Source organism: Apodemus sylvaticus, chromosome 21 (assembly GCF_947179515.1).
Source record: "Apodemus sylvaticus chromosome 21, mApoSyl1.1, whole genome shotgun sequence".
NCBI classification, from domain to species: domain Eukaryota; kingdom Metazoa; phylum Chordata; class Mammalia; order Rodentia; family Muridae; genus Apodemus; species Apodemus sylvaticus.
In genome coordinates this window covers 49,072,885-49,100,038 of record NC_067492.1, presented here as the reverse complement: position 1 = coordinate 49,100,038, position 27,154 = coordinate 49,072,885, and the positions used below count along the sequence as shown (strand labels likewise).

General features: G+C 38.6%; 1 protein-coding gene across 10 annotated transcripts in view; it reads left to right on the top strand.

The window, feature by feature from the left end:
- Inpp4b (inositol polyphosphate-4-phosphatase type II B) overlaps positions 1 to 27,154 on the top strand; it is a 762,101-nt gene that overhangs the window by 344,881 nt on the left and 390,066 nt on the right. For all 10 annotated transcript variants that reach the window (XM_052167328.1, XM_052167331.1, XM_052167337.1 and 7 more), the window contains one exon: positions 20,001 to 20,061. The gene's annotated coding sequence lies outside the window, so the exon portion shown is untranslated. The remainder of the gene's footprint in view (positions 1 to 20,000; positions 20,062 to 27,154) is intronic.

The window sequence follows — 27,154 nt, the reverse complement described above, 5'->3', positions numbered from 1 at the left end:
TTTGCTGAGAGCTCTAAAATTCTTAGTACCCCTGGTACTAAGTTCCTAGAAGAAAATCCTCTGAGCTCTTCCCTAGCAGTGATAACCATGAAGGTCCCCAGACTTCGCCATTTTTCTGGGAAGCAAACTCGGCCTTCACTGGGAACAGCTGGTATATCATGAACTCCCATTTGTGTGTGTGTGTGTGTGTGTGTGTGTGTGTGTGTGTGTATACATGTGCCCGTGTGTCTACATACACAAGCATATTCATTTATTTAAATGAATGACAACTAGTCTCACCCTTTTGCCATAGTTTGACATAATATGAAGGACATCAAAGAAATTTTGCACTAGATGAGGCTAAATAAGTCATGCTGACTTTAGTGGGAAGAAACTGACCTCCACTCTCCTGAAGCAAAATCCGGAAGATTCCATAAACATGGGGAGCGGCGGTTAATGAAAATGCTGGAGACTTTTAGGGACAGGGTTGCTCAGTGCTAGGGTGACAGAGACTGTGATATGAACTGACTGTATTTCTTCATCAGTGAGTTTCAGAGGGATGACTCCCAGTCCTTAGAAAGACTAGATGATAAAGCCAGAAAGAGTTTGGAAGGACATTTGTACTTCAAAGTGGTAGCTAAAGAATAGAAAAGGTTTTTTGCTTGCTTGGTTTTTGTTTTTGATTTTTTTAAGGGTAAATAGTCCAGATATGTAGTAAGAGAAAACTGTTTCAAACTCAGCCCAGTTGAGGGACACTATGACCTTCCTGGGTTATGAACATGCTTGTAAACATAGGTTGAAACTGTATGTACCATTCTCACCTGAAGAACTGTGGATGGCGGAGAAACATCTTAAAAAATGCTCAACTTCATTAGTCATTAGGGAAATGCAAATCAAAACAACCCTGAGATTTCACCTTACACCAGTCAGAATGGCTAAGATTAAAAATTCAGGAGACAGCAGGTGTTGGCGAGGATGTGGAGAAAGAGGAACACTCCTCCACTGCTGGTGGGGTTGCAAATTGGTACAACCACTCTGGAAATCAGTCTGGCGGTTCCTCCGAAAACTGTGCACCTCACTTCCAGAAGATCCTGCTATACCACTCCTGGGCACTTACCCAAAAGATTCCCCAGCATGTAATAAGGATACATGTTCCACTATGTTCATAGCAGCCCTATTTATAATTGCCAGATGCTGGAAAGAACGCAGGTATCCCTCAACAGAAGAGTTGATGCAAAAAAAATGTGCTATATCTACACAATGGATACTATTCAGCCATTAGAAACAACGAATTCATGAAATTCTTAGGCAAATGGATGAAACTGAAGAACATCATACTAAGTGAGGTAACCCAGACTCAAAAGATGAATCATGGTATGCACACCCTAATAAGTGGATATTAACCTAGAAAACTGGAATACCCAAAACATAATCCACACATCAAATGAGGTACAAGAAGAAAGGAGGAGTGGCCCCTTGTTCTGGAAAGACTCAGTGAAGCAGTATAGGGCAAAACCAGAACAGGGAAGTGGGAAGGGGTGGGTGGGAGAACAGGGGGAGGGAAGGGGACTGATGGGACTTTTGGGGAATGGGGGCCAGAAAGGGGAAATCATTTGAAATGTAAATAAATATATCAATAGATTAAAAAATACAACAATAACAACAGCTCTGACAACAACAACACTGGCTACAAAGTGACTGTTCAACCAACACACATTTTCAACCCAAGAAGCCTGTGAGGCTTTCAGGTGCTCGCCCCAGACTGCTTTCCTTGCTCTGAGGGCGTCTTCTTGTAGAAAGGGAAACTCAAGTTTCTCCAACTCTAAGAGTTTACTGCTCTCAGCTAAAGATTGTCATACATTCCTAAACTTGGATTCACGTTCCAATACTGAAAGTTTTATTTGTAATACCTTAGGCAAGGATTAGAGTAGCTTCTGTTTCTTTAACTTCAATTCCCAAGTCCTTACACAGTCATGCAGACAGGATACTAATTGTATCTCTGTTTTTCTGTCTCAGGAGGCATTTTGGCTCTCCTCTAATGAGTCATCAGGAAAACATGAAATACATTCGTCTGTCTGTGACTGTTCTCTGAATCTAACTCAGAGCCATAGGCCGCAGCAGGTATTGGTCTAGTGTAGTCAACAGGTCATTTCCTAGCAACTCACTCAGCTGATGCTGAGGGTTTGTTTTAAGTGAAAGATTGTTGTAAACTCTGGGAATGAAAGAAGAGCAACACATCATCAACATCTTCAAGTTCACAGGAGAACAGACCACACTTGAGGCTATGATGCTGTGCGGCTGCTTGTGCTTAAAAGTCAGGGAAGAAAAGAATAATTTGTTCAAAGATATTACGAGAAACACTATAGACATGGGGCCATGAAAAGTAAGAGCAGAATATTGCAAAATATTCGAGTGAGCATAGTGTACAACATGAGATCTGGCCGGGAAGATGTGAGGTGACAGTTCGGAATAGACAGAAGCAGGTTCGTCCTTCCTTTTGCCACTGTCCTCCAATGGCTGGAACTCCCCCTTCCTGCTAAATCAGGGATGTGTATTAGGACTGTCATTTTCTGATATTAAAAATACATTACACAGCGTAACTCTCAGTCCTGTTTAAAGCATTCAGTTCCCATGTTTTGGAACTGGAAAAGCAAGAAAATACAATGAGCCTTTTACTCCAGTTATGGTAGGACCTGGGTATGAAGTACATCAACTTACAAACAAAGCCTATGGGTCTGCTGTGTAGACATTTCCTAGGCACAGCAGAGGAACTTTCCCAGCTGTAGAAGAAAAGAAAAACACTATAAAAATCCTTGTTAAAAAGTATAACTTAAAAATGAAATGTATTGTTTCTTTATGTGTTTTGCTTGGTTTTTCCTGGAGCCCACAGAGGCCAAAAGAGGTTGCTGCATTCCCCTAAGTGCTGGGAATTGAACCTGAGTCCTCTACAAGAGCAGCCAGTGCTATTTAATACTGAGCCATCTCTCCAGCACCATATTGCTTATTTCTTGATGGTCAGAAATGTATTCACATGTAACTGTGTTAGCATATGTAATTCTGTATATGTTTATATAGCAAGTCTTGGGTTTTGGGTTTTTTTTTTTGCCTCTGTTCTCCATCTTCAACACAAAATATCATTTTGACCACTTTTATATACAGAATAATTTGATGCTAGATAAAGTAACACTTCCATGTTTCATTTCATATGGTACTATAAAGACAAATTGTTTATGCTGCTTTTAGTTCATCACGTGTGTATTTAAAATTATTAAATTGTTAATATGGTGATGTTTAAATATTTGTCTCTGATTTGTGTCTGATGTGATGGTGGAGTGTTGAGGTTTGCTCTGTTGAGTCCTGAAGCAATAACTCATTTCTTTTATTGGCAAATTGACCTGCTGTGTGCTGGGTCTTCACACCCAAGACACATCCCTGAATATGGGCACTTGCTTAACATAGTTTTGTTTCTATGCTTATTTTTGGTCAAAATGAACATAACACAAATGGTTTTTCTGTGTGTAAATACTGATGAGCTGGGGCTTGTGAGCATATGCCAAGGATGTTCTACAAACTGCTGGCATTGCAGTCGATTCCACGTGGACAGCCACAATCACAGTTCTTTTACTGTGTAAGTATCTTTTTTATAGATTCTGTCACAATTTTTTAACTTTTAGAAACCTGATATTGAGTTTTGTTTGGGTTTTCAGCAATATTGGTAAAATTAATATTCTTATCTATGATTTGTGACTTCATAGATCTTTATCTTATTTCTATTGTTTACTTTTTATTAATTTTAATATTTTTGTAATATTTTAGGCAACTTTTGCTCTATCATTGCCTTTAAAAAATAGTTTTAACATTATTGTTTTCTTATTGAGAATTTGCTTCATTAAGGTGTACACCCTTTATATATATGGATATGTGTGAGTATGTAAATATGTAATTATGGAAGCCCTATTTTAACTAATATTTTTGCCCTTTTCAGTATATTCTATCTTTTGTTTTAAGTAAGTGGATAATTTACATACATTTGTAATATGCATGTAATTTTAGATAAGGATAAATCTTTTTGTTTTTAGAGAGGTGTGTTAGCATATTTATTTAACAATCTATTTCTTCTTAACTTATCTAAATATGCATCTACATATATGTGAGTTATGTAGTGAGAGCAAACCCAGGTTCTCTTCTCCATTGAGTAGGCACTTACCAGTTCTGTGATAATGCACTGTTCCTGTGTTTGCAAACATCTCGCTGTTCCTGTACTTCATGATTTTTACTGGGTATTGATTGGGTACTGTACGTCTTGTAAATAACAAATTGTTTGGTTCAATTCTATTTAAAGTCTTGTTTGTATTCCATCTACAATTCTGTTAAATGTCCATACTAAGTAGGGAAGAGTATTATTTTTATGATTCCACTTCTTCACACCTAATTATTTACCTATTTGGTTCAGATATTGTTTGATAATTTTAATACAATTGTTTGGCTCTCCTCACTAATCTCTTTATTTACTAGGGTGTTGGGTTTTTGCCTTTTGTAATATTTATAAATCCTATAGATGGTATTTTTTCAATTTATTTTAATGTTTGTTATTGCTTTCAACAGTAAAATGACTCCTGTTTATGTAGTTTCTATGTAAGGTTTTATACTCAATTATTTCTACTTTGTTCTCTCATGGTCCAATTTTTAATTTTCTTTGATCTGTTCTTTATGTTCTTCTTAGGAATTCGAGTATGTCTGCATCACTTCTACAGTATTTTTCATCAAATCTCCTAATTTTTATCACAGCTCCTAGCATCAGTCTATATTTCATTCTTGATTTTCTAAAGTAATTGATCTGCCAGCACATCAGTTTGTCCTTGATGATGAGTGTCCAATCCCTGTAAAGAAGTCAGGAGTTTAGAGTGAAGTTATCTGGCTATGCTTGTGGTCATTGAATTGAAGGTCAATACAACTGGCATTCTTCAAATATTATATCTGTGGATAATTATCTCCCTCTAACCTTCTTCTTATTCTGGCAACTAATCACCTTCAATGTGCTTTTATATTGTGTTGTTTAGTTTTGTTTTTGTGACTTATTATCGTTGAGGCTATTTTTTTTTTTTACCACATTGGAAAAATGCACATAGGGGATTTTTGAGCCACAGCTGCAGATGCCCAGGTGATTTAGAGAGCGGGAGTGTAAGTCGGGAGCTGGGAAAGCAACCCTTGCATTCTCTAGTTGCAGCTGCTGGAAGTTCAACTTTTCCCCTGTTGGAAACTGAGGGGTTAGGCACTATTTTTTTTAAAAATTATCGTTGATTATGTCAAATACGAAGGTATACATAACACAGTCTTCCCAGATAGCATTCCATTGTCTTAAAATTTAAGGTTACATTTGTTTCTTACTTATTTGATATGCGTATGCATGTGTGGTACCTGTGTGTGTGGCTGGCTGTGTGCATATTGTGCGTGTGTTCTTGGGGACCAGAGGCACTGAATCTGCCCATAGCTAGGACTGCTGATTGTTTGGATACATCTGACCTGGCTACTGAGAACAAGTCTTGGGTTTTCTGCAAAATCAATGCCCACTCTTAACCACTGAACCATTTCCCCAACTTCTTTTCCTTTATTCATGAGAACCCAAGTTAGATCACAGAGATAATGGAACTCTTCATGCCTTTTCTAGCTTCAAAGATCCTGATCATCAGTCTTTTCAAAAAAAAGTCCTGCTAAAAAACATCTGAAAATGCTTTTTGGCAATTCAGATAATTGTAATCCTCTTTTAAAACCAGATGTTAAATATTTTGATTTACTCAATTTGCCACTTTGTTTAATGATTCAGACTCATACCATGCCTTTAGTATTCAAATGGTGAATTCTGGATCTTGTCTTCTGAATTTCTCTTTGAGTATCACTTTCTAAGTGTGTAGGTCATTTGTAGTTGAAGTTTATGGTCCCTCAGAATCACAGCAGTCCTTGATTGTTGAAAAAGCAACATTCGTGGGTTTTTTCCCTCACTTTTCTCTGCAGGAAGTGGCTTTGGCCGCTGTAAGAACGATGTCCTTGGGGAAGGCTAACACATTTGACCTGTAGTCAGCATCACTTAGCTTGGCATTTTTGAGCATTGCTTTATTTCCCTTAGGGAATAAACCATGCAAAGTTAACACACACACACAAACACACACACACACACACATACACACACACACACACACACACACACACACACACACATTGCAAGATGAAATAATCTAGCAACAGCAAGCTGTCAGATTTCCTTAAAGCCAAGGATAGAACACCTAAGTTAGGACAGCTTAATATGCACCTTGACTGGAGTTTCGTTTGTCTGTTTGTTTTCCATTGTTATTACCTTTCCAATTTTCTGTGCCAAATAGATGCTGCCAGTCAGCATCCATTTAATCATTCTTCGAATGTATTTTCATTTCCCTACACGTCAGATGAGTAGTGGGGAGACATGTATTGATAGTCCTTAAGCTGTAGCATACTTGCCTTTGGCACTGTGTCAAGAATGATGCAGGTTTCCTGTGAATGACTGAAATGGTGATATTCTCAGGGGAAAATGGGACAACTCCTGGGCAATATCATTGTCTTCAGACAATTTTGAAAAATAAGTTACTGAAATTAAACACACAGAGAGAATTTACATTTAAGTGTAGAGTTGTTCACAGGCAGCAGAACATGTGCCATAATTGCACTCAGAGTTAAAGAATTAAATACGTTGGACTATTCACATTGAACTAGTTTGAGGATTTATTGCTTTCTTTGTGAGCCTCAGAACTCATAATCCCTTACAGGTCTGGTGTCTTTACCACTATCATATGTAGTTTTGTTTATTTTGAACTTTTTAGTCTTCTCCAGCTATGTCAACATTTTGGACTGAGGATTCATGTTATTGGATTTCCCACTGGCTTGACATTATGCATTTTTAGCACAGGTATATTAGCGGCAGTTGGCTTAATTTGGCATCAGAACTGCAGTAAGTTAGACCTGTAATAGGGTGAGGCACGGTTTGTAAAGTACTGGGTAAGCAGAACAGCTTCATAAGGGATGTCTGAGCAGCTGAAGTCATGAACGGTTACGTGCCCTGTGGCTTTTCGTGGCTCAGAGCAGTACAAGGAGAAACTGAACCATCCCTTCCACAAGTCCCTTCCACCTGCTAATTAGATCTGGGTTGCTCTGATTCTGCTGTTTAAAACACCATTTACAAAGAAAAACCGAAACAAAGCCATACTGTTTTCTATTTTTCTTCCCTATGTCCACAAAGAGTGAGGGTAGGGGGTTTGCTCTTGGTAACATTTTTTTGTAATCAATACTACATTTAAGTGATGTTTCATATGATAACATTGAGTACTGGCAGGTAAATCTGTTGATAAAAAATTTACATTCTACAATAAGCACAATTATCTAATTTAGTGAGGTGCAAACATGCATCCTTACAAATCATTCATATCTATTAAACGTAGTGGCCATAAAAACACATACACAAAACCAAAATGCACATTCATACATTTGCTGTACACATAACAGAGGTGGTATCTTTACTTCATTGAAGGCTTATGTAAAACAATAGGAGAGCAATATTCCAATAAAAAGTGGGGTAAGAAAAAAAAAAAAAACCTCAGAGAAGTGGGAACATTAAAACTTTGAGCTCATTAAAGGTATGTGAATGCAAACTTTCCCATAGCCATGGTGGAAACGCAAATTAGAAACCTGCTTTGGAAACATATTTCACAATAAATGCTCAAATATACCTGTGTTTATTGTGTGATCAGCTAGTAGACTTGTATTCATATATTCACAAATATATTTATAGGGATGTGCAAACAGCAGTACTCAGTCTAGCTAGCAAATGGAAAGTGCCACACTGGAATTCATAAATACCAATAATTCACAAGTGTAAACAAAGAATGAGAATGGATAGACAAAGATGTGTGTGAGCGGGCAGAGAAGAGAAAGGAAGGAAGGAAGACTTACCTGTCATCTGGCTAATTTTCAAGAATAAATTGTATAAAACTACCATTTTGTTTGTGGCTAACCAAGGAACATTGATCTCTGAGATGTTTATGTATACTCAGATTTGGAAGCCAGTGTTAAATGAGTATTGTCTCTGTGGTTTGGAAATGTGGATGCTCAGTCTAAAAGCTGAATCTCCGAAGTTCATTTGGCCATTCATTTATTTTGTTTGTTTTTGTTTGTATAAGGACATTTCTGCCTCGGTAAAATGATTCTGAAAACATTTAACTGAAGCCTGGGAACATGCCTGGATTCTTGGGGCTTTGTTCTCATCTCTGAGCTTTCTAGCCTAAGATCAAAAACTCCTTCATCAAAGGATTTTCATATCTCCTTTGATGTCAGGTTAAAATATTTATTGCTGTGTCCTTCAATGAAGGCTGTTATCTTCTGCCAGAAAGGAATGGACTCATCTCCTAAATGCAGGTGGAACAAGGATTGGTTGGTGAAGGTCTGGTGTTTGCTTCAGTGCCCCAGATGAAAATATCCTAGTATCTTCAGCTTTTACATTCTTGAGTCCACATTTCCAAAACAAAAATCAATGCTAATCACTAGATAGATCCAGGACCTGCAAAAGTACTTATTTTCATAATGTCAGAACAGAAAACGTAATTACTAATTCTTCACTTAATGAATGTTTTATTTCATGTTATTTCAAGCAATCTGTTGGTTAAATTGAATTTTACCAAATACTATACAATTGAAGGGGAAATATTAGTGAATTATGACTGGGTTACAGGCCATCACCGCAGAGACAAGGTAGAGTGCATCCAAGGTCAGGAATAGAGAGTGAAGGAGTAACTTCACTCTCTATTTGAATACTTGGCCCAGGGAGTGATAGTATTAGGAGTTGTGGCCTTGTTGGAGGAAATATGTCACTGTGTGGGTGCACAATGAGACCGTCCTTCTAACCACATGAGAATCAGTCTTCTCCTGGTGGCCTTCAAATGTAGAACTCTCAATTCACTCTCTAGCTTCATGACTGCCTGGACCCTGCCATGTTTGTATGGTGATAATAGACTGAACATTTGAAACTGTAAGTCAGCCTCAATGAAATGTTGTCCTTTAAGAGAGATGCCTTGGTCATAATGTCTTTTCACAGCAATTGAAGCCTAACTAAGACACTATGGAAGTATTCAACTAACTTCTCCTTATGTCCCCAATCACCCCAAGCCTGGGAGATGTTGCTGCCCCCAGGAGGCAAGTTCTCCCACATCTACAAACACAGTCCCTTGTAGATGTCAGAAGCCCTTCCCCCAGCTGATTCTAGACTGTGTCCAGCTTACAGTTCACAATAATGTTCTTGTGTCATTTTTTACATCTTTCAGTGCTTAAGTATTTCTCAACATTTCAGGGTTAGAGTAAATGTTTTCTTAAGCCTCATGGTTCTCTAAAGCAGAGAGACAGAGAGATGGGCCTCTCGGGCCTCTCAGAGTTATCTCACACTGTGGACTGCTCAGAACAGGATTGGGTGCTTTCTTTGTTTCTTGAATTGCTCCCATTTTCTCTGCTTCCTATAACATAGACACTATTTGCTGCATCAGAACAGCAAACCTTTCTAAAACTGCTTTCTAATAGTTTCTCTTATACAAAAACTCCTAAAATGCAAGATAGCAAAACATTACTACATTTATCAAATGCCTCTCATTTATGTTTTATTTCTATTTACCTCCTAAAACTTGATAATGTTTTACAGGTATCTTGTCACTACATCAACATTTAGTCCAGCCCAGCGGGCCTTTGTCATTATTCTACTTTGGTTTCCTACAGTCTCCACAAAATAGTTCATTGCTTTATAGTCAAATTTCTGAAAATATTTTGAATGTGTCTCTTCAGGGCAATGATGTGCTGGATTTCTATAAAGCAAAACAAAAAAAATAAAATTAAGCTAAACAAAAGAAAGGAGAACAAACAAAACAGATCATGCATCTTGGTTTGAAATGTGCGCACATTACTCAGGTGTAAATATCTCCACCATGACAGATCGAAAGCTTCTTCTCTGATTTTGCCAAGTGCATGATCAACAAGTAGCCACGATGAGCTGGACGGGCTTCACCAGCAGAACAGAGTGATCCACCATGCCATCTTCTCCATCCACAATTATAAACCTAGTGGAACAGAATCTAATAACTTTGTGAAGTTATAGTACTGATTACTAGCCCTCCATTCTACAGCAAAATTCACGTTTTTGACATCTTTTAGAACAATTTGGATTTTTGAGGCATACTCCCCCTCCATGTTGCCTGTTTTATCACCTACACAAGCCTGTATCTCAGTAGCTTGGGAGGATCTTAGTTTGAAAGAGAAATTATCCTGGTTTTGGGTATTTTTCCTCTTGTCTTATTGTGTAGTTTGGACTGTTAGCCCACTTTTCCAACATTGAAAGAATAAAGAGTTGATGATGATGATGATGATGAAGATGATGATGATGATGATGGTGATGGTGATGATGATGATAGTGATGATGATGATGATGAAGATGATGATGATGATGATGATGAAGATGATGATGATGATGATGATGATTGATGATGGTGATGATTATGGATATGATGGAGGTGATCATGATGATGATAATGATGATGACTGAGATGATAATAATGAGACAGTGTTTTAGGTACAGAACATGAACTTAATAGAGTCTCAAAACAATCTAGCTTCTATGATTAAATTTCCAAACAATAGTTTTTATGCATTCCTAACCTATGAGTATAAGGGATAATTCATGGCCTCTAAAATTCTTCCTTTCAGTTACAGTAACCTGTGATAACTAGCCTTTCTTTAAAACATAATTCTCAAGTGCTTTTGTGTGTATATATCTGTGACCCCTGATAGGTTAAACCCACTTTGGTGAATATCCCCATATTCAGAAGTATATAGGCTGTACAAATTGGATGGGCTGGGCTCTTTATGAAAGAAAAGAGGACATGAGGTTGGGTTGTGTATGGAGGTAGGAATTGTGTTGGGAGAGTTACAGTGAAAAGTGGGAGACGGATATGATTGAACTCACCAATCACACACTCTGGAGGCCTGTCTTCACTAGGCTTTTCCAGGTAACTTTTGACCAAAGATCACTATGGGTCTCCTAGAAACTCCAACTGGCTTCTTCCCTTTGGTTAATTGAAAAAAGCTTGTTTTTAAAGTATTTCTTGAAACATAAGTTGTAGACTGTGTTGAGATTGATTCTCAGACAAAGCTCAACCTCTACACTGCCTCGAGAGCCTTTTTGCCATGTTACTCTGCTCGACTTTCTATAGATTGCAAGTCAAGGTGCTAACACAAGCCAGTGCATGAGATTGGATGAACTCACTGATGGCATTTAAATCTTGTCCAGGAAACTTGTCCAATTTGAGGAGCTAAAATTTCATGTTTATATGATATTATCTCATAGTTGATAAGACTGAACTTTAAGCAAAATCTATGTACTTTCCCTGATATAATGATATTTTTTGTTTTCCTCTATTGGTCATGACTATAGCTTGGTTTTAATGTGTAATCAGCATATTTCATACAGTCTTCATAATTTCTGCATAATTATCATCCTCTCCTGATTGTTCTTGGCCTTCATGTTTCTCACATAGTTTCGTGAAAGCCCTTTGTGCACTTCATTATGGAGGTATACAGCACTGGTCGAGACATATGCATGGACCAACCAGTTGAGCATCATAAACGCATTATGATGAGACACAGACAGCTACTTTTCATAGATCCTGTTCCTCTATTAGAATTATAATACATATCCTCAGCCTCACATTTCTTGTTCTAGTTATGGCCATCTGCTTACAAACTTCATAAGGTCATTTTTAAAAAAGGCTCAATGATACTCCATTGGGTCAATGTACCACAACATTTCTTTTTATCCTTATGTTGGAGGAGAGCTGGATTGTTCCTAATTTCTGGCTATTATGAATTAAGTGGCAAGGGAAACAGTTGATCAAGTGGCTCTGGTAGGATGAAGAACTCTTCGGGCATATGACGAAGAATGGTATTGTTGGATCTTGAGGTAAATTGATTCCCATCTTCCTGGGGAACTAAACGACTGATTTTCTTTGTTATTGTCCAGGTTTTCAGTCTCTTAAACATATCCTCTCCAGCATTAGCTGTCACTTTATTTTATTGATCTTAATCATTCTGAAACATGTAAGTTGAAATCTCAAAGTAATTTTGCTTTGTGTTTGTCTGATGACTAAGGATGTTGAACATCCTTTAATATTGCTCAGCAACTTGAGTTCCTCTTTTGAGAACTCTCTCTTTAGATCTGTGCCACATTTTAAAGTTGAGTTATTTTTCTTGATATCTAGAATTTTAGTTCTTTATGCATTTTGAATATTATCCTGCTATTGGCTGTGCAGTTGAGGAAAATCTTTTCCCATGCAGTAGGTTGCTGCTTAATCCAAATGTCGGTGTCCTTTGCCATAAATGGCTGTTTTAACAAATCATTCTAAGTTTAAAAAGAGAGCTCCAAAGAAATAAGATTATTCGCATTTTTATCCCTTTGAACTTACCATCTAGTTCTGGGAAAGAAACAAAGGCTTCATTCTAGACCAACTGTCTCTCTCTCTCTCTCTCTCTCTCTCTCTGTGTGTGTGTGTGTGTGTGTGTGTGTGATGTAATTGCTATGAACTTTTTAAAAATTTTGTACATCATGTATGCCATATATTATGATTCAGTTTACCTTCACTCTTTTATTCATTCTTTCTGAGCCATTGTTTCTTTCCAATTAGACTATCTCTTATATGTGTGTGTATGTGCTGCATGTGCACAAGTGTGCACTAAACCACCACTGCTGTGTTTACATGTGTAATGGTCAAGACATATCCATATGACAGCATTTCGCAGTGTTCCTCGGTGACTCATATCTGTCTTTCCATCTGTCTTTCATGATGCTCCTTAATTCAATGATGTTTTAAACAAAAATTTACTCTAAGAATCAGAATACAAAGGATTAGGAATGTAACTTACTGGCAGCAATAAACCAGTCCCTGGATTCACCTCCTCCTCCCACAATGAGAGAGAAAATTTCCTAATCCATCATCAGTTCTTCATCCGAAGAAAAGCCTTGTGACAGTCAAATATCAAGGCATGCGATGTCTAACTTGCTTTTGGAGCAGAGGTTTAGTGGACTCAGTACCGCTGGGGGAGATAGTTTGACCATGGCAAGGAGTAAAGGTGATCCAAACAACAAACAAATGACCGGATGCAGTGATGCGCTGACTATCTACTTGTTTAGCTAGATAACTGAGCTGTGCATAGTGTTTTAAATGATGCTACAAAATACTGCTAAATGTATTTTCCCTTTCATATGAAAAGAAAATTTCCTTTGGTTTACCATCTGTATATCCATGGCTTTTAGCCACAAACATACAACTACACTGTACTTTAAAATGTACTTCTTCAGTGCACTTATACAGTGTGTGTGTGTGTGTGTGTGTATGTGTGTGTGTGTGTGTGTGTGTGTGTGTGTGTGTGATGTAATGAAGAAAAATTGTCTGTTCCACTAAAATAAAAAGCAGATATGTAGACGTTCAGGCCTACAGGCCTTTCTCCTAGGAGCCCCAAGCAGGCATGCATGATGTCCTTGGGCTGCTTCTGGCCCACCAGCATTTGCCTAAATACCAAACACAATGCCTGAGGGTTGAGTCTCTGCTTGGTTGCTTCTTAGATTTGGCAGAGGTGTCGCTTCCCAGGATAGAGAGCCAGATGGCTTCTGTGAAGCATATGCTCTGAGTTGACGCTATGTCCTATCACATGATAGGACCAGGCCACATACTTGCACTCAAATTCAAGAAAGAATCAGAAATGGTGTTCTGATATCTGCCTTGGCTATGTGTGAACAGTGGAACTTTTTCAAACATACTTCACATATTTTGCTTAACTAAGTAACCACACTGCTCTACATCCAACAAGCCCAGATATTATCATCTAAATTTTCTGGTAGGGATAGAATTCGTTCTTGCTCAAAAAGTAACAAAAATGCTACAGCTGCAGTTGTGAAACCTTATTGTATGAGTCCTTTTAAGACCACTGGAATTTTCTAATTTCGTTATTACATTGAGAAATATCATTTGCTATTATTATTATTATTATTATTATTACACGATTATTATTAGCTTCTCATGTCACTTTATAGATCAGAAAACTTACTAATATATTAATGATATCTTAGTGGCTATAGGACACCATTCTCAGGAGAAAAACGAATCTGAATATTGTTACTTAAACTCAGCATGGTGATAATATTCAACTCTGTTAATATAACATGCATTTCCAAATATTTTATATTGTTAATATCTAGGCACATTCTAATTTTTCCTATTTAATGTATACTGCAAAAGCTCTTCATTCTGTCTTTCTTTTGTTTCTCTGTTCCTTTGCTTTCTTTCTCCTTTGTTTGTGGATGGATCATCCTCAGCCAGCTGGCCTGGAACCCTCTCTCCAGCTGTGGATGGCTCCACATCTGCTGTGAGCCTACTGTCAGGCTTTCTAATGCCTGATCTAGGTGTGAGCTGCCACACCTGGCTTACTTTCTGCCTGTACTTCTGTTTACTTGCCTAGAACAGAATCCTATAATTAGAATTGCTTAAAATTGCGACATTGAAAGTATGGATGTGTGGTTTCTGAAAAGCCATTTTCTGGGACGCCAGTGCCACACTTTTGCTTGTACTATTATGAAGAAACAATTTTGTAATCTCACCTGTTATTATTCTGCATGCGTGTTCCAAATGTTGACTGTGGTGCCTTTAAGACCATAGTGAATGTCTCACAATAGGTTATCTACAACAGTTTTGATAGCTGTTAAGATATAATGTGCTTGGTGTGAGTACCAGCCACTAACAGAGAGTTTGAGTGATTCTTGATGTTCTGATACTGGCACAAGGACACTCAGAGAAAGGGTTTGGGGGTGCAGGAAAATGGGGTACAAAGCAGCTTCAAACTTGAATATTGTTTCTTCCTTGCCAATCTGTTAAATGAAGTATTTTTTGGCCACTGCTTTACTAGCTATTTCCTTGTTTACTAAAGAGGTCAAACACTTGCATCCTGGGAATATGCTTGAGTTATTTTATTAATTCTAACAATTTTGGAGGTATTATACAGTGTTCATTTAGGAGTTGTGTTTCCAATTGTAAATTATTCCTTGACTATTTATCTCTTGGTATTAAATGTTTATTTAAAATATATTTTAATGCAGTAGAGTAGTTACAAATAGCATCTAATTTTACATTGAAGTTTAAGCAAAAGGACTTTTCTCTAGTGTAATGTGCCTGACATTTCATTTGTATAAGCTTAGAGATTTCAAAAGCAGCCTTGATCTCTATAAAACTGTATGCAAATGAACTTCATTTACTTTTATTTTTATTTTGTATTTCTTTGTGTTTGTCTACACAATACACCTGCAACTGGTATCCATGCCAGATATTACACATTTGCTTTTCTTTCTAAAATGTAGGCAATTTTCCCCACAGTTCCTCTACAATTTTCTCCCATCGCATTTGTAGTACTTTTAATGCACCCTTAATTCATGTTTCTCTCTGTCTGTTTCCATGGAGTCTGTGTCAGTTTAAATTAAATTATACTAATGAAAATAGCAATTAATTTTGACCCCTCCAAAATTAATGTGAGGGTGAAGTAATACGTTGTCATTTCCATATGTAGCATGGTTGTACGTGTCAGGTGCTACATATTGTTGAATGAAAGAATGCATAAGGCAGTACATTTGGCAGATTCCCATATGGTACCATTAATCTGTACATTCCTTTCCGAGTCATTTCTGTATGGTGTTAAATGTTATATCTCAATGACATATTTTATCATTAGAGCAAACATCTTCAGCATCCTTACTCAAAATTTTCTTTATGATATGCAGCTTCAATGAACTCCAGAAAAATTTAACAGGCTGTAAAATTACTCCCATTAGAATTTTTGCTTGAATTGTATTAAAAATAGAAATTAATTCGTGCATGAAGTGATATTTTTATTGTAAATACTTTTCCACTCATGCCTGCATCATCATGCCTTAGTTCTTTTTACAGCTTTTTATAATTTTATTTACACAGCTATTCATAAGTTATTTTATTGATTTTGTTGTTACTGCAGCAACAATTCAGGTTATTATTGCTACTACTGGGAAATCACTTTCATATATTTTGAATGGTTTACTTTCTATTTCTTAATATTGCATAGAAAAGTTATTGTTGCAAATTTACCTTGCATCCTGGGAATATGCTTGAGTCGTTTTATTAATTCTAACAATTTTTGAAGTATTATACAGTTGAATTAAGACCATTTTGAGGTTAACCTCCATGACTGCTAAATTGTACTTTGCTCTTAAAATAAATGATGGAAATTAGGCTACAGTAGTAGTAAGATTTTAGAAAGTTGCTGTAAGAGATAGAATTTTTCACCTTACTTTAGAAGAGGTTAACTGTAATAACAGTCAATGACCACATATAGATATCATGTGAAACAGATATATAAATCCTGCCCTCGTAGGGAACAAAGGCTTTTTTCCTCTGGGATCCTGGAAGACTTCTGTATTTCAAGATTCCCCAAGGCATCAGACCTTTTATTCTCTCTCTGAACATTGACCACTTCTCAACTCAACCCTCCCAGCTCCTATGGTGAATATAGGCCAAAATCTTTTACTGAAGAAGCTCTTGTCCCCAAATCAGCCAGCTATTTCAGGTCAGTATCAAACATATGAAATTCAAGTGTCTTCCATGGGGCAGCATGGGAACTACAACAGTCCCCAGCAGAGTTGATGTTAGGTTCACCCGCATAAGCCTGGGAATCTACGGTAAAGGGAAGACTGTACTAGAGAAGGAAGACAGAGACCGAAGAATGCACTGACCTCCGTCATGGAAAAAGCAATCTCAGATCTTCTAGCCACATGATGGGGACTGACAAGCAATGAATGACACCACAATGGGGACAAAGCAAGCCAGAAAAAATCAGGTTCATATGGCACAATAGAGGTTTCTGTGTCATTACATTTTGTTCTTTGGACTTGAACAATTATTCTGCAATTCTGTTTTCTTTTCTTGCACTTAAAAAGCCATTTAAGGACATGTTGGGACACTGTGTATCACAGGAGAATGTGGGGGGGGGTTGATTTTTCGAGACAGGGTTTCTCTGTATAGCCCTGGCTGTCCTGGAACTCACTCTGTAGACCATGCTGGTCTCAAACTCAGAAATCTGCCTGCCTCTGCCTCCCAAGTGCTGGGATTAAAGGAGTGTACCACCATCGCCCAGCAAGAATGTGTTTATATCTAAGCCTCTATGTTGCATTTGTATGAATAAACACATCACAATTTTTAATGAAATGATACTCACTTTGTTGTGATGTTAAGGATGGGGCACTGCCATATGTAATATATACAGGGAGTATAATGTTAATTTCTTGGTAACCTTTAAACAATGGACAACTTGTGGTATGTTTATGTGCTAGCATGAAATTAATATCTTAGATACATAACAATCATGACCAATGAGGCCAGAGTGTCTTTTGTAGTATCTACCAGAATAAAAGCTTAATATACCAAACATAAGGTATTTTTAATGTGGCCTGTGTATTACCTTTTGTTTTACATATACTTAGCAACTGATTGTTGAGTTATATTTTCTTCAGTTGTAATGTTTTATATAATTTCCTATCACTTATCTTCAATCCATTATTGGATCTATCACATTTACATACACGATTGAAGAAAACATTACATATTGGCAAAATGTTCAAAATGTTGATCAATAACTTTGTGCTAGAATTCACATACTGATTTCAAGTAATGGCGGGACTGTGACTGTGACACATGACCTTTCTTTGCTCATTTCCTTTCCTATACCTAGTCCTAAGTCAAGAAGTACTTATGTTTTCCAGGGCCACTCTCAGGTAGGCACTAAGAGCCTTCCTAATACTTTGAAAAGCTGGACAATCTTGACATATTTTACAAGAGTAAAGGATGCAAACTTGAATCCATGGTAGGAGAAGGTTCATGAAGCTCTCAGGGAATGAATGACTTCTGGTATCTTTTCTGATGGAGTCATGTAAGTCTGTGCTCAGAGCTCGCAGCAAAAAGATGCAACAGGGATGAGTTATGGAAAACCAGGGGAACTCATTGGGGCTCTGAGCTCCAAAGTCCTAGCTTATTATATGAACGAACAGGTGAATGACTCACCTTAGCTGTCTAGACTGGAGTGTTCCTTTCCCATAGCATCATCCGGTCTTCTTCTAAGCCATGCTTTGTAGTTGGACTAGTTGGAGTCATATGGCACAAAGAGTAAAGCATCTTGCCTACCAAGATATGCCTTTAAAGAATTAGTTAAAAGCATCTCATATAAAGTGTCTTATATTTTCATCAACCCTCAACTCCAACTTTTCTGCCATGTCCACACTCCCTCTTAAATTCACTACTGTTTTTTCATCTCTGGGGAAGATTTCTTCTCCCTCTCCCAGCAGTCATTAATTATCCGTTGCTCTTCCTCAAGGGATGGGGTGTTGTGAGATCACCCTTATGCATGCTTGTATGTTAACTGGTGTTGTCATCTTTCAGATCTTGTTTAAACAACCATGTCACTGAGTTTCACAAATGCTTCTCCCCGACATATATAGAAGACATTTTCTCACAGGAGATTTCCTGATCCATTTGGCCTTATAACTTTTCTGCCCTCTCTTCCACAGTGCTTTTGGTATGGAAAGGTGATTAAATATGTCACTTGGGCTGGGTACCCCACCATCATTCTCTGCATTTTGACCAGCTATGCTTTCTGAAAGGTTTTCTATCTGCTGCAGACAAACGCTTCTTTAATGAGAGACATGAGCTACATTTACCCGTTGCTCTAAGAATATGCATTTAGAATAGAGGTAGAAGTGATACTTACTCAAGAAATGTCAGTATTAGGTTCTCCTTTAGTCTCCATAGCTTCCCAGCTATGACACATTGGAAAGGTTTCCAGTGCAAATCATAAAGTCCCTCCTACTGATTGAATCTAATGTGTTATTAGGTGTTGGTTACTCCTAAGATACAAGTGCCATTGTTGTCCCTGGGTATGTCTTGTTATGTTAGCAATTGTGTTTCTTGGTATAGCAGCTGGGTAGGACTATTGATGTTTTCCTCCCTTGACATCTTACACAAGACCTTCTGGTACTATGAAAGCAAGTGCTTAGGGAAGAGAATTTTGGGTTGGATCCAGTTGGACTCCTTCAAGCCCTTTGTCTAAAATGTATGGTGTCTTCAGCAATAGAAACTCACTTTCAACTTCTTTGAAACAATGAAATGCAACAGTGATGCCTTTATATACATACACAAACATATGCATGTATTATGTAATTTTATGTAAATTATAATGCAATACAATTTCTTATGTCTTTTGTGGGCATAAAACTTGGAATAACCACAAACACCAGGAAATGAAAAGGGGCTATGATATGAGGAGAGAAGTTGTAGAGAGATGCTATGAGTATGGGACAGGGATGGTAGTGGAAGGGTTTGAAAGGTGAGGAAGAAGGTGATACTGGGAAGAGGAGGGACAATGTACAAATGGGACTAAGATCTGAAAAGTCCAGATCTTCTTATCAGACTGCTTTAAGAGTTCATGAGTCATCCCCCAGCAGCCAACATAAGGCTAGTTCTGAAGACAGGTATTCTTGGAATGTGTAGGGTTTGCGTAATATAGACCTGCTGAGTTGACCTACTGTTGACCTGTGGTTATAAGGAATAAATGAATTAATCTATGCAATATAGAACAGTGTCTGGCAAAGAACAGTACCAGGCATATGTGAGTACTACATAAAGCACAATGATAATTCTAGTAAACTCTTTGAGTTACAAGGGGTTTATTTACTGAGACTAGAAGTTGTGTTCTACAAACAATGTAATGAGTCCCCATGTTTATAATGCGGTGTAGGTGTATTTATTTGATGTATTCATAGATAGGTACTTTATTAGGATGAGGTGTGTGTGTGTGTGTGTAAAATACAACATTCTAAAACTTTGTTCTTTTGTACTTTACAGAGCCCTAAAACCAGAGAAACAATAACCAAAGATCCAAGGTGTTGAGGAACACATCTATCAGGTACAGGAGTCATTCCCCATGACAATACGTAATGAGCATTCCATTGGTAACTGTTCAAGCATGTCACTTCTTTGTTTACAGTTGGTTTTCTAGCACTGCTTGTTTGGTGACTTAGGTGTGAATGCATACTGAAAGACAGTGAAGCATATTATGAAGCTAAATGAATTGCTTTGTTTATATTAGGGTAATATTTGGAAGCTTCATATACACTGGGTATAGAGAGCGATGTGAAAATTAACAAACTCTCATTACCCATTAGCAAGTGGCCTCTGAAAAGCGTTTACAAGACTGAACAACACAGACATGTCCATTCTTGACTTCACAGGACTTAATGTCCAGTGGGAAAAATGACATAAACAAATATCCATATGTGAGAAGAGTTTATGGTTAAATGCTATTAAGGAAATGTGTAGCATTCAATAGGGCAATACACTGAGAAAGAATGGAAGAGTTTACTGAGTTTGGAAACGTAGTGTATACTTTCTGGGTGACTTTTAAATTAAGACCTGAATTGTGAGCACAAAGATACTCAGGAATATTGAGGAGCATGAAATAAAAATGGAAGAAGGAGGAAGTAGAGGAAGAGAATGAGGAGGACAAAAAGAAGAATAAAAGGAAAAGAAAGGTAGAGGAAAGAAAGGAAGAGGGGATGGGAAATTAAAGGACTAACAAATTAGAAATAAACTAATTCTAGGAGAGCATCACTGTGGCAGACAGACATGGGCTAAGTCTGTGACGAAGAAGGAAACCCGCCTGGCATGGCAGGCCTTAGTGTCTATTATGAGGCTGCTGGACAGTTTGCCTTGGCAAATTTAACATGTGCTTTATTTTTGTTGCTGTTCCTGGCCTATGGATTTTCCCTTGATTCCCTGCATAGAGATGGTTTCGCATCTCTCCCTTTCCCCCCAATCTTTGCATTTCATCTGGAGAATTATGGTGAAATTGGGTCACTGCTGATCAGAGAAATGTCCAATGAGTCCAGTCTTTTGGATGTTACTTCATTGTAATATTATGCATAGCATGGTTTGAGGTAAAGAAAGTTTGGAAGTATCTGAAGACTGAAATTATCTGTTGCTTTAAGCACAGATTAACAGCGTAGACTTTTTATATATTATATAAAATGCAAAATCAACACACACACACAGAGACACAGACACACAGATACACACAGACACACAGACTCTCTCTCTCTCTCTCTCTTTCTTTCTCTCTCTCTCTCTCTCTCTCTCTCTCTCTATTACAGGACTTTGTTTGAGACCACCAGATCCTGAATAATGACAGGGAGACATTTATTATAAATGCCTAGGCCTTATAGTTAGGCTCATTCTCAACTAGCTTGTAACTTAATAACTCATTTATTCCATCCTATGCTTGCCATGTGACTTGTTAGTTCCTCTCCCAGGATCCTATCTCTTCCTGAAAGTCCCATCTTCTACCTCCTGACTTTGCTGTAGTCCATCAGATTTTTATTCTACCAATCAGTTTAGAGAGGGAGTGTTTATAAAACACTGAGGCAAGTGAGGCTTATCAATATCAAACTCTGGCCTGTAATCAGATCGCTGCTGGTTTAGAAATCAGCATTTGTATGATAGAGAGACAGTATTTACATAGTGTATAAAAACATCACTCCAACACACTACACACACACACACACACACATGCACGCACACACAAACGCACATATCAGCAGACATGTATGTGCTGACATGAACTCAAACATTTAATATTGTGCATTTATGTGTGCTACTTACCTTAATATTTCCCAAATCTATTTGTGAGACTGCAGTGAGAGCTGTTTCATTAGGTTCTCTTGGGATCTGTTTTAAGACATTCCTTTATAGCTGAGCCTAGCATGCTTTTAAGAACCAGGACATCTTATGTTTATGAATATTAAACCAGTAAAGGTAGTTTCCTACAAACTAGATGATTCGAGCCAGGATATCTCCTCACCTTGGTGGTTTAGCTTCATCGAGCACAGAGTTTTCTCGACTAGATTATATGGCTAGTTGCTTCAACTATTCAGTATATTTGAACGTGACGAGATAGCCTTAGGTGGAAATAAGGATCTCAGAAATAAGAGCTTAACAAATAATTTTTAATGTCAGCATTAGCAATGCTGGTCTTTAAAGTCAGATCAACACAGGAAAACCACAGAATTACTGTTTGCATCTCAACGATCCTGACTCATTCCTTTCCACCAAAAATGCTTAGTCTTAATTTTAAAATTCTCATAGTTTAAGCCTACCCTCATTTCTCAGATCAAGCAAGCTTCTTGCAGTGGGGCAAGTGAGTAAAGCAATGCTTATTTGCATGTTAAAGAATCCTTGTGTATGCTGGGATTTCCTACACGAGGCAGCAGAAGTCCCAAGGCCTCTGAGATCTAGAGCTCATTTACACTTTACCAAGAGAAAGTTTATCACTTCTGTACGGAAGGCCATGGACTTTTATGGATGAATTCAGCATCTTTCAACTAAATTGATGATTACTTGATAGGAGGAAGAAAATCACAAATAATTCCCCAAAATTCTGTTTCATTCCACGGAAGACAAGAGGCAGCTCCCTCTCCTTATTCCTCTTGTTGCTTGCTCTCTACTGGGGAAGTGTTTCAAATTTGGAATATAATTAGACATCTTAATTGAAAATAGTTTCCTGAGACGAGGAAAAGAAAGCAAAAGGATCGACATGGAAGCAAATAAGGAGGAAAAGAGAAATAGTGAACTCACGCATACAGAGCAAGCACCAGTGAGGGTGTGAAGGGGGCCTCTGCGAGACTGCGGCAGAGCCGCAATGCCAACCTACTGAAGCCCTTTCCCAGACGAGCCTCTCCTTCTCCATAGGGCATAGTTCCAGGAGGTTTTATTATCCTTGTTAGGTAAAACGGTGGTTTTACCATCTGAGGCTTCAGAAACAATTCAACTCTCCCCATCTCTGTGCTGCCCTGGACGTGCTTTAACGATTCTCCACATTTCAAATGCATCTTCTTTATCTTCCAGTTTTCTAATCTCCTTTTCCAGTACAATTTCTATCTTGCTTGGTATCTCCAGTTACAGACTGGCTGGTGCTTAGCACTCAACCTTGATGTATATTAGGAGGCACTAGAAGGGAAACAGCAGGAAGGCAAACCAGATGCTAGCTTTGTGGACTTGTACTGCTTTCTTACAACTTCCTGCGCTTGAGTCACGTGATTCACTTTTGCTGCTACTCAGTTACTTGCTTAACCCAATGAAAAGAATAAAATGAAATAAAACTCTAACTTTCAGGCTAATAATCTCAAATTTCTAGTGTTTTTGTGTCTAGCCTCACGTTGGATGCCACCTGTTGTGTGAAATATTAAAAAAGTGAGCTGACCGGCCATCTTTCCTGCCCAGCCAAGCCCTAAAACCATGTCCCGTCGGTGTCCTGCTCAGCGTTGTTCTCCCAGATCCCTCCCACAGTATCTCAGCAGTGTTTCCTCTCCACCATAAACCCCTGTAATTGGTAGACCCACATTCCAATAACGAAGTAAATCAAAACTCTTAAAGCTTAATTAGCCAATTAGATTTATATATAAATAATATTACAATTTACAATATGCCAATACAGTAATTTAAGAGTGAATTGATGATGATAAAAGCTTTATCCCAATATCTCTAACCTTATAAAAACATAGCTATCTGTGGCTAATAAATGCCACACTGGCCCACATCTGAAGCCATCTCTATTCTTTTCCCTTCTCTTCCTGGGACCTCTGTCCCCCCAACTCCTAGCTCTGCCTCCCTTTTCCTGTCCAATCACAGGCCTTCCACTTCCCTAATATGATTAAACATACAAAACCCTACAAAAACCACTAACAACAACAACTCAAGAAGTTTTAGCAGGATTTCCACTGCCCTAATATGACTGGACATAGAAAATCCTGCAATATACCCCGATACCCCGATACCTAGCACAGTGTCACCAGTGAAAGCACAAAGACTGTGTTTAATGATTGTGTCCAACACAGGCAGACTCAAAGACAGATTCATTGATCTTTTCATTCAAACTGGCTCTTGCAGATGTTATGATGTCATGGATTCTTCCACCCAGGCTGAAAGCTGTACTTACAGTCAAGGCTGCTGAACTGCACACAGCGCTTTGAGCCTCACTCAGTGGGTGTTCAGTGTTTGGTTCATTGAGTGACACTGTCAGTTCACAGTGTCACAGAACAACTCCTCTTGTGCTGCTCTTTGGGTTAAAAACCATGCCTCACATAAGGCAGAAATAATCAGAGCCTCCTGTGAATGCCTCCATTAGACAACAGCACACCTATGTGCTGCGTCCATCGTATCAGTTGCTTTGCTGACATTCGTGGACAGTCCACATCCCTGGCCATTGTCTTTGATTTCATTTAGAATCCTCTCTCCCTACTGCCTTCCTTATTCTTTTTCTTTTTTCCCTCTCACTCTTTTTCCCTTCCTCCTTTTATTTTAACATGCAAATCTTTTCAATTCCTATCGAATAGCGAATCCATGGAGTAGTGCTAGGTGCCCCATGAGATCATAATTTTACTGCTTTGATATTTGCTTAGTTTTCAGACAGTGTTCTGTGTTTGACATCAGTAGAAATGGAGATCAACATGGAGTCCATGAAAGCCAAGGGACATGCATGTTCATGCCTCTTCCTTTTCTCTCTCTTCTGTATCATTTATTCTTCCTTTCCATGAGAGTGAACCTCAAGGAAACTCATGATTTGCTCCCATCCTGACACTCAGATTACTGGAGGAAGGAATTCAGCCTGTGAGCATCAAGACAGAAGACTTATCAGTTGGCTGTGCCAGGATAAATGGATCCTTGTTTTCCTGTTTGTATTCTTTAGATCCAAGAGCCAGACCCGCTACCCAGTGGAGCCTTGGTTCATTGAAAGTTTCATGCATTTACTTCCCTGTGTTCCTTCTTTGGTCTGTAAGTTGCATATGTGTGGTGTTGAGAACTATTTCTGCATATCTGCTTCTTCTATAGTCTCCCTGCTCTCTGTTCCACATGAAGGGATATATCACAGACAAAACGTGAATAGGTCTTGCTTCCGTGGCCTTTTAGAAGGTGTGGCATACATTTACCTTTGCTTGTGGTCACCAGGAGAGTCTGTAGTTGCAGTAATACATCCTGCTTCCAACATTACACCTAAAACGTAGCGCAGGTTAATATATTTAGTTGTTGGCATAGTTTAAGAAATGGGAATTAGCATCCTTTCAATATACAGAAACATCTCCAAGGAAGAATGTGGTGAAATAAATTGTCCAAGAAGCCAGAGTAAGGCAAGAGCAGTGGCAAGCTGGGCTGAGAGTTGTTTTCAGTGCTTTAAGCACTTTCTATTCACTTGGTGAATGACTACAGAGATGCCATGTGAGGAACTCCAGCATAGACACCAGACTAATACAGCATACGAGAATGTAAAGAGGTCCCAGAATAGCAGCCAGAAGCATTTAAACAAAGGCAAGATTATTACATTAATAAAAGAACAGAGACTAGTGAGGAAATGCTCACAGTACTTCTCAGGGGAAAAAAGGACTCCGAAGTTCTATTTGACATGACGAGGGCAGAGGTGTGTGGAGGACAGAACAAGGAATGAAGCAAGGGGAGTGCAGAGAGTGGGGGTGGGAAGGGATGCAGCAAGAGGGTGCAAAGAGCAGGGGGTAGGAAGGGGTGCAGCGAGAGGGTGTAGGGAGAGGGGCATGGAGATGGGTGCAGAGAGAGGATGTAGGGAGAGGGGGCAGGAAGGGGTGTAGCGAGAGGGTGTAGGGAGAGGGGCATGGAGATGGGTGCAGAGAGAGGGGTGAAGAGAGAGAGGGTGCAGAGAAAGTGGGCAGAGAGAGGGGCTAAGAGAGAGAGGATGCAGAGAGTAGGCAGAAAAATGGGCTAAGAGAGAGAGAGGGTGCAGAGAGTGTGGTATGGAGAGAGGGGGCATGGAGAGGGGTACAGAGGGGTGCAGGGCTGAGTGTAGACCCAGCTGCAGTGCTGGTAATGTTAGTTAAGTACTGAAAACCAGTGTTCTGGAAGACTGAAGAGGAAACTTTTCTATTTGTACTGTGCACTTCATACAGGTTCGGTGCTTATTCAATGCACATCATACAAATGACAGGTATATCTTCACTTCTCTTCATGCTAGAACCAAAGGAGTCATGAAATTGACCTCTACAAGCCATTAGGAAGGTAGGCAAGGAGTAGCAGTGAAGTTGTATCATGATTTTTTTATATTATTCAGGCATAAAGTGAGTTCCCAGTCCCTCCATGCCTTAGTGCCTGGTGTTCCTTTCTGATCACGGAAGACAACTCATCATATAGATGGATTTCTTAAGTCAAGTCATGGCTTGATCTAGCTCTATGAGATGTCTTAGACAATGACAGCATGAGTGTGTAGGTGCCATAGCTCCCTTGACTGTGATACTTCACCCATGTTCCTTTTGGAGTCAGTCATTTAGCAACTGATTTTTCCTTATTTCCCACTGTACATTGCTTCTCCTTATATTCAGGGTAGAGTGATTTTACTAAGTAAATATTTTAAGATAAAATGTGTGGTTGCGTGCCCATCAGAAAGGCAAGAATCTAGCAATGAAAAAAATGTGTGATGTATTCTGTGTCTGCTTTAGGCCACAGGAGTGAGAAGGCTTAGCATGCCTCATTATATCCTTTGTAGATAACCCTGGCACTATGCAAACTTCTCTGTAGAGTTAAACTGAAATTCCAGTAGTCACATGTGAACGTTTATTCTTTCCTGACATAGTAAAGAGCACAAGATAGTGTTTGAATTAAATGTGTTATCTGTCTTACTTTGAAAATTCAAATTTCAAAAGAAAACGAGCAGTGCATCATCAGAAGCTACAGATAGTTTGGTCAATGCTGCTTAGAACCTGAAATGTATCATCGTGAGTAGTTCAGTGAGCCCTATGAATTAATAACCTTGATGATGTCTGTATGCAGAATGCCCAGAGGATATGATCAAAGCCTCAACTTTCATTTCTCTCAGGCACATGAAATCTAACTGGTCTTGGATATGTATATGTGTATATACGTGTGTGTGTGTGTGTGTGTGTGTGTGTGTGTGTGTGTGTGTGTATGTGTGTGAATGAGTGTGTGAC